The 9,115-nt window shown below is 34.9% G+C and overlaps 1 non-coding gene across 1 annotated transcript; it reads right to left on the bottom strand.

Annotated features, from left to right (window-relative positions):
• Positions 1–1,534: 1,534 nt before the first annotated feature.
• On the bottom strand, positions 1,535–1,618 carry Trnal-cag (transfer RNA leucine (anticodon CAG)). Its single transcript has one exon. It is a non-coding gene; the product is annotated as a tRNA-Leu (tRNA).
• Positions 1,619–9,115: the final 7,497 nt, after the last annotated feature.

Here is a 9,115-nt window from a genome sequence, read left to right as displayed (position 1 = left end):
TTGTGTAGATCGTATATTTGGTTGTTTTTTCTTCTTCCTCCCGAGTGTGGATAGTATATTTGGGGTTTGTATGCGTTCGCGTACGTTTGTGTGGATAGTTTATTTGGGGTTTGTATGCGTTCGCGTACGTTTGTGTGGATAGTTTATTTGGGGTTTGTATTATCTCCCTTCTGTGTTGATAGTATATTTGGATTTTGTTTTATCCTCTTCCCTCTGTGTGTGTGTGTGTGTGTGTGTGTTCGCGTACGTTGTGTAGATCGTATATTTGGTTGTTTTTTTTTCTTCCTCCCGAGTGTGGATAGTATATTTGGGGTTTGTTTTTTCCTCTTCTCTGTGTGTGTGTGTGTGTATTGGTCTCTGTTTGTCCCTATAAAACTCACTTTTTCCCTATCAGATACACTCTACCTACCTACCTACAGTAGCGCGTATTCAGGTCAGCCACTTGCAACACTGTTGCCATTTATCCCCTAGTGTTCAGTACAGTGACGTCACTGAGGCTGGAAATTTTGAGACTATAAATATCGACTTGGGGATTTCCACATTTTGTAGCTTTACATATATATTAGAATTCATAAACAGGAACGTCACTCAAGCTGAGGCTATAAAAAGATAGTGGGATTTTCCAAAGGAAAAACCCACAAGTTGGAGCTATAAATAGATAGTGGGATTTCATAGGAATTTCAGCTGATTATAGATACATAGGTATTTATTCACGATCGTCACAGAAGTTGATATTGTAAGTAGTTACTAATTTTATCCATTTTAATCTAAACCATTGTAACTTAATTTTCGGGGATATGTTTATTTTCCTTTAAATTCTGGGACAATTTCGTCATTTTAGCGTTACTTTTAGTCACATCCATTTTGTCGTTGAGCATTTCCTTGATTATAGCTATTTATAGCATCATTACAATTATGCAAATTTTTGAACACCCCAGCAAGATTTCAGGTCTTGGTAATGCTTTATATATAAATCTCACGCTTGTACTAGTGTATGTATGTTTCTGTCTCTGTTGTGTTTGACCCTCTACCATCATTGTCCCTAGACAATCCCACCATGTTCAATTCCCCTTGACGCTATACAGACCCACCATATTCAATTTCCATATGTTAAATTCCCCTAGTCCCTAGATAGACCCACACTCTATTCCCATGTTCAATTCCCCTTGACGCTCAACAGTCCCACGATTTTTCTCCATGTCAATTTCCCTTGACGCTAATCTGACCCACGATTTTTCTCCATGTTAATTTCCCTTGTCGCTAATCTGACCCAAGATTTTTCTCCATGTTAAATTTCCCTTGTCGCTAATCTGTCCCAGGGGGGTCTGTAATGCTAATTCCCATTGTCGCTAATGTATCCCCCTTTACTACTTGTGTGTGTGTGTGTGAGAGAGAGAGATTAATACATTTGAAGGGCCAGAAAAGCATATTTAACTAAAATAACTGTTATATGCCAGCATTCATGAACGCTGTAAGATTGATGTTATCAATTGCACAGTCATAAGAGATACTGCTCTATGACAAAAGAACAGTTTGTCAGAAGTGGGATTCGAACCCACGCTGGGAAGACCCGACTGCGACCTGAACGCAGCGCCTTAGACCGCTCGGCCATCCTGACATATGCAGCACAAGTTAGTACCTGACGACACAATGTAAGTATTCATGCACTACCTTAAATCGCTAAGCCATCCTGATATTTCCGTTATGAGATGCTATGGTTAGTTTTCTAGCTAAACAAATTGACCCATTGATACATTCAGATTGGGTAGGTATGCACTGGTTCATACAGGTAGTTGATACGTAATATTATTTATGGTTATATTTACTCTTGTATTAAAGTGATTCGTATATTTACAAAATATTTATTTGTTTTAAATAAGATTGAAAAAAGAAACAGTTTGTCTGAAGTGGGATTCGGACCTACGCCGGGAAGACCCGACTGCGACCTGAACGCAGCGCCTTAGACCGCTCGGCCATCCTGACATGTCCAGCACAAAGTTGTGCCTGCCGACACAATCTTACCGTATTTTTTACAGTGCCTTGAATCACTAAGCCATCCGGAGATGTCCGTTATGAGATGCGATGGATTAATTTGGCAGATAAACAAAATTGTTCCATTAATACATTCAGACTCGGTAGGTATGCACTGGTTCATAGATGTATTTGACACGTAATATTATTTTATGGTTATATTTACAATTGTATTAATGTGACTTGTATATTGCAAAAGAAATATTTATTTTTATTAAAGGAAATAGAAAATAAAAACTGTTTGTCAGAAGTGGGATTCGAACCCACGCCGGGAAGACCCGACTGCGACCTGAACGCAGCGCCTTTTTTTTTTTTTTTCTTTCTTTATTTAAAAAAACGCTTTGTACAGTATATAAGTTAAAAGTATACAGTCAGTATGTACATAGTAGTTTGTAATGCTATATTACAAAATAATGGTTCTACGATAGTATTTTGTAATGCTATATTACAAAACAATGATTCTACAATAGTATTTTGTTAAGCTATATTACAGAACAATGATTCTAAAATTTTATTTTGTAATGCTATAGTACAAAACAATGATTCTACAATGTAATAAACACTTTATCCTCTTCTATTCTCATTAAAGGATTATCTTTTACAAAATACTTCGTAATCAAAGTCTGATTTTTGTCTTTGTAATGTTGATACGCATATAATATATATTTTCTAGTCAAATATTGGAACAATCTTTCGATGTCTATTTGTTTCCCTAATAACGACATAATGTTTCTTCTTTTGTAAATGCACAATCGAGCAATGCTCAGAATGTAGTTAAAAAAATAACTATTTACTGATTTTGTTTCTTTGTTATATCCTATCATGAGCATTTGTTGAAAAGAAGTGCTATTGAGAACACCAACTCTACAATTTTTAAAAAGAATCTCAACTATATATACAATATAATTCTTAAAAGAGCTTAATTCAGGACACTTCAAAAACATGTGAAATAAATCCTCTGTTTCCAACTGGCACACTGGACATAAGTCATTATCAATTTTGCCATAGTATTTTAGTCTCTCTTTTGTAAATATTCGATTGTGCATTATTCTGTAATCCAAATCTATACAATCTGGGGTCTTGAAAGGTAGGTGTATCAATTTCCAGTATTTATGCTTTTCCAAACTAAATATCTTACTCCAAAAGGAAACAGAAGCTGGTTCTTGAAAAATCAACGTACATAAAAGCTTGTAAAATAGTTGTGTTGTACATAAACAGAGGTCATATAATTTTGTATCAACTCTGAGAAACATATTATTTCTCCCATTGGTTACAGTGGGTTTTGACTCTGTTGCAACAATATTTCTCCAGCCTAATGGTATACTTTCTATTATGCAATTATAGTCTTTTTTTATCTTATCTGTTTTGATCTCAGAATTTGATTTGCATATCATTTCTTGAATAGCTCTATAAGGTAGTATTCCAGGTACAAATTCATATGTAATATCCTGAACACGAACAATTCCTGCTTCTATAAATTCTGCGAAAAACAACGTTTTACCAGCACATGTAATATTAGGATTTAAAAAGAGAGGTTGTTCAAAAACATTCCTCACATCAATATTTGTATCGATATTATTTCTAAGTTTTTCCCATGCCTGAAACATTTCTCTGTAAAATATAGGTAGGGTATTCAATTGTTGCTTATTTAAAGACATGAGAAACAACTCTTTGGTCAACCTCATGTTCAGGACAGTAGATAAAAAGTGATCAAAGGTATTTTTCCACATAGCATGGCAATTCACATCAAAGTATCTTTTTAAAAATTTTAGTCTGAATGCATACATTTTCATCTTTATATCAGTTAACTGTAGTCCGCCATTTCGCTTATCACCAATTATTGTATAATAGTGAACCAAATGGGACTTTCCTGACCAGATAAATCTGAGAAATAATTGCTTCAATTCATCAGCAATCATATCAGGAAGAGGCTGAACTGACACTATGTACAATACTCTAGAAACTAATAAGTTATTAACAACTGTTACTTTTCCTTGTATTGTCAAATATCTCTGTGACCACAGTTGCAATAAGTTTTTAATTTTAGACAATCTATCATTCCAGTTCAGTTGCTCACATAACTTTGCACATTTTCCAACATAAGCTCCCAAAATTAAGATGACTTGATCACACATTTGAATTTGTAATTGTTTGCAATAATCATCAGTAAGTTTACCAGATCCAATACACAGAAGTTCTGTCTTTTCCTTGTTCACCTTTGCACCAGATCCTTTACAATACAAGTCAAGTACATTAAAAGATTGATTAATGGATTGTGTGTCCGCTAATGTCAAGGTTGTATCATCTGCATGTTGAAAAACTTTACTTGTATTACTAGACAGTGGGAGTGGAATACCTTTGATAGTGGGATTTGCTTTGATAGCGAGTCCTAAGGGTTCTGCTGCTAATACATATAACATTGCTGATATAGGACAACCTTGTCTGACTGAATTTTTTATTAAAAAGGGTTTCGTTAGATGACCATTGCATTTAACACTACTTTTAATTTCATTATAAAATATCTTTATCCACTGAATAAAATTGTCACCAAAACCGAACTTTCGTAAAACAGAAATCAGATATGAGTGGCAAACTCTGTCAAACGCTTTTTCTTGATCAATTTTTAAGATATATCCCTCAAGATTGTCTCTCTCAACCATATCTATAATATCTCTTACAGTGACTATAGTATCAGCAATATCTCTCCCAACTATACAACATGTCTGAGTTTGAGAAATAATTTTGGGTAATACCATTTTTAAACGTGTAGACAAAATCCTTGCCAAAATTTTATAATCTACATTAAGTAAACTGATAGGACGCCAATTTTGCAATCTTCTATTATCCCCCTTATTTTTATAAATAAGTGATATAACCCCAAATCTCATTGATCTCGACATAATATTGTCATTCTTAACACTCTGAAAGATGTGCAACAGAATATCATATATACAATCATAAAATTTACAATACCACTCTACTGTCAATCCGTCCGGGCCGGGGCTTTTATTTTTAGCCATCCCTTTTATAGCTGTATGTATTTCATCAACTGTTATTATGGCATCACACATATCTTTATCCTCATCAGATACAGAACAGTTTACAAAATTTAAAAGTGAATCAGTACAATTATCATCAACAGTTACCGAAGAATATAAATGACTATAAAACTGATGTATTTCATCTAAGATCCCGCTTGTATTTGAAATAATTACACCATCATCATCAATCAATTCATTGATTACATTTTTGTTGTGTCGATATTTCTCAAGATTTAGAAAGTATTTAGTATTTCTATCGCTTTCAATTGCCCATTTCGCCTTAGATCTCAAAATAGCACCCCGACAAAAATCAGTTTCATAGTCACTTAGCTGATGTTTTAGTTCTTCATATTTGTTAATGTCATATGATTCTTTATTTGCGACTTTTTCTGAAAATGATTTTAATTTATTTTGCAATGTAAAGTATTCTTGTAATCTTTCCTTATTTCTTCTTGTACAGTATACTTGGGAAAATTTTTTAATTTTGTATTTTACATTATCCCACCAAATGAGTGGTTCACTGAAATACATTTCGTCAGTTTTTCCCTCGGTAAGAATTGATTTCACTCTTTGTACATATTTTTCCTCAAAAAGAACATTGTTATTTAGTATCCATAATCCGGGCCCTGTTTCCACTTTGCAGGTATTTAGTTTAAGGTATACAAAAGAATGATCACTAAAGGATGTATCTGCATAATAAATATTTTGCACATTGGAATGCAATTTTGAGGAAATAAAAAAATAATCTATTCTACTCTGCTTCATTTCGCCTAGTACAACTTGTTTTCTGGAGAAACTACGAGTACTAGGATTTCGTGATCTCCATAAATCGGTAATATTCCTATCATGAATAATTTTATAAAGTTCACGCACTGCTACATCATCAATATGTAAGGCTTTGTTATGTCGATCAATACCTGCTAAAGTTGTATTAAAATCACCAGCCAGGATAGTGCTATCACTAGTACTGTTATGTAAATATGTATTTAGCTTCATGAAAAAGTTAAACCTTTCCTTCACAACATTTGGAGCATAAATATTGATTAAATCAATCACTTTATCATCAATAGCTATTTTAAGATGTAAAATCCTACCCTTTTCAATCATTTCTTGTGTCACCTGATTTCTCAATTCTCTCACTACTAAAACAGCAACACCTGCCCTCTTATTGTCTGCATTACTATAAAATATGTCACCATTCCAAATCTCATTTTCTCTAATACTTTCAACAAACTCATCATCCCAAAAGGTTTCTTGCAATAATAAAATATGGCCTCTTTTCTCTTTAAATATTTCTAAAACAGACTTTAGTTTATTCAAATTACGCAAGCCATTTACATTTAGAGATACAATATTTAAAGCCATGATTATGATGAGTGTATTGAAAGTATTAAAAAATGTTGAGTGTTTGATCATTTCTTAATAGGTGTTCGTCGCATGTTATTCAATTTCATGTTAGGTACTGGATTAAACCTTCTCCTTCTCCTTTGTACTACTTTGAAATTTTCGATATTAGTACCGTTTTCTTGACATGTACGTGATTCGTTTGATCTTTCAACAACGTCTGCAGCCATCTTCCTGTCATCATCTGAATCTGTCCCCGATCCATCTCCAATTGTATGATTGTTGTTTACTTCCTCTATTTCTACATTGGTCATATCAACTCCACTTCTTTCTTTTTCTTCCCCACTTTCTCCACTCTCATTATCTTTTTTTGCATTCTCAATTTCTTCTTTATCATCTTCTTCACTCGGTAACTCCAATATGTCTTCCCTCGTATCATCATCAACTTGCGAATGAATGCCTGCAATGGCCTCTCTGTAACACATACATGTTTGCGCCTCTTTGTGGCATTTGTCGCATATCCTGCATGTACACATAAGAGGAAAACTTCCACAACTATCACATCTTTGCCTTGTGCAATTTTTTGCTACATGGCCTTGCTCCCCACACTTGTAGCATACAAAATCAGGGCAGTCTTTTATAACATGTCCCGGATCTAGACATCTAGAACATACCTTAACTTGATTATCATGTAATACTCTAAAGTATTGTTGACCATTAACAGTCTGAAATTTCAGACTGTAAGGCAAGGATTTTACCTGCTGTGGAAATTTACATTTGACATAACGAGTCCCATCAGCCACACTAGTTCCAGGATAATATCTGCGTTGAATGGGAGAAAGAAGTTCTACTCCGTATTCACCGAGCTTCATACTTATATCATCATCGTTGATGTATGCTGGTAAATGAAGAATTGACACTATGATAGTGTCTGAATATAATAGAGTACAATCAAAGTGTTCACTTCCAATATCAATTCCACACAAGGTATTATATGCTACTTCCTTGCTCGGTAGTGTGACCTCATACAAATTTGCACCTTTGGGCACAACTGCAAAGACCGACATATCTCCGGTTAATTCTTCTACACTTCTAACAATATCACTTGCCTTTATTTTCTTCAAATCCTTTACATCAATCACCACGGTACATTCTTTCCCAAAACGACGAGAAGCTCCTGTCTGTCTATCAATGTTACTCGACATGCCATTCTTATTGTTAGCTATTCCACTGGTGTCATTAGAGTGTGAGTCAGCTCCTTGTGCTGCACGTGCAGCACGACCAGGCTTTGTATTCATTGTCACAGAAAATAATATATTGTGTGGTGGATAAAGTTATCCACACACTCAAAATACATCTCACTTATATATGAATGCGATCACACAAATCTTATCAACGTACCTGTAACAAATTAAAACAGCAAAAATGTCTATTAAAGGAAAAAAACTTGAACATTCACGGAGCGATCATCAAACGTGTTTTCCTTCTGATGTCATAACCGGAAGTCTGCGACCTGAACGCAGCGCCTTAGACCGCTCGGCCATCCTGACATATGCATTGCAAAGATCCGAGTGCACATAGAGAGATTGAAGGGCGTATAGGTCAGCATACTGAATAGGACTCGTTGAGGCCTAGAATCATCGATTAATTGAATAAATAGTAAGATTTTGTAACAACAAAGATTTTGTAACAGCACAGGATAATCTCCCATCATCTATATTTTTATCTTTGTACTTGTATATTGTGCCTCTAATAATGATAACATTAACTACAAAGTTATTAATGTTTTCCTTGCAGAGAAGTCGATGTGGGAGGGATTCTACTGTAACTTGAATGCATCATCTTAGACCGCTTGTCCATCCTGATCTATCCATTAGTTTTCTGCACCTTATCTCTTAGAAATACAGTGGAAAGGATACATTAAATGATAGAGACAAATGCAAATGTTAAGTAATAGAGAACAATTGAAATATGAAGGAACAGTGAAAAACTCCAATGTAACAGGTAAGCGTTATTGAACAATGTTATATTATGTATGCATGCATCCATAAAGAGAGAGAGAGAGAGAGAGAGAGAGAGAGAGAGAGGGTGTGGGGGGGGGGAAGGGTAGGTAGACGTATATAATTAGACAGGCAGTGGATAGATGGGCATCTTGTTTGTTGATCGCGGGAATATAGCGCCAGCGGGTACTTATATAAAAATGACAATTTCTCATTAACATACAAGAGATAAACTTCTCCTCTCGATAATACCTTGTGCTTATTATAACTGTTTGAGCATAAACAATAAAAAGGTAACCTTTATGGGACTCGAATGAATGTGAGTGAAACACTCATGCAGGTTGTATCGCTTTCCCGTCTGTAGATATCCGTGAGATTTGTGTGTGTGTGTGTGTGTGTGTGTGTGTGTGAGAGAGAGAGAGAGAGAGAGAGAGAGAGAGTATGGGTAAGTAGACGTATATAGTTAGACAGGTCGTGGATAGATGGGCATCTTGTTTGTGAGTAGCGGTAATACATGGCCAGCGGGTACTTATATAAAAATGACAATTTCTCATTGACATACAAGAGATAAACTTCTTCTCTCGATAATACCTTGTGTTTATTATAAATGTTTGAGCATAAACAATAATATAGATAATTTTTTTGGGACTCGAATGAATGTGAGTGAAACACTCATGCAGGTTGTATCGCTTTCACGTC

Source organism: Sinohyriopsis cumingii, chromosome 17 (genome assembly GCF_028554795.1).
Source record: "Sinohyriopsis cumingii isolate HCF-2022 chromosome 17, ASM2855479v2, whole genome shotgun sequence".
NCBI lineage: Eukaryota > Metazoa > Mollusca > Bivalvia > Unionida > Unionidae > Sinohyriopsis > Sinohyriopsis cumingii.
The sequence above is the reverse complement of the archived record's forward strand: the minus strand, read 5'-3'. Positions and strand labels throughout refer to the sequence as shown.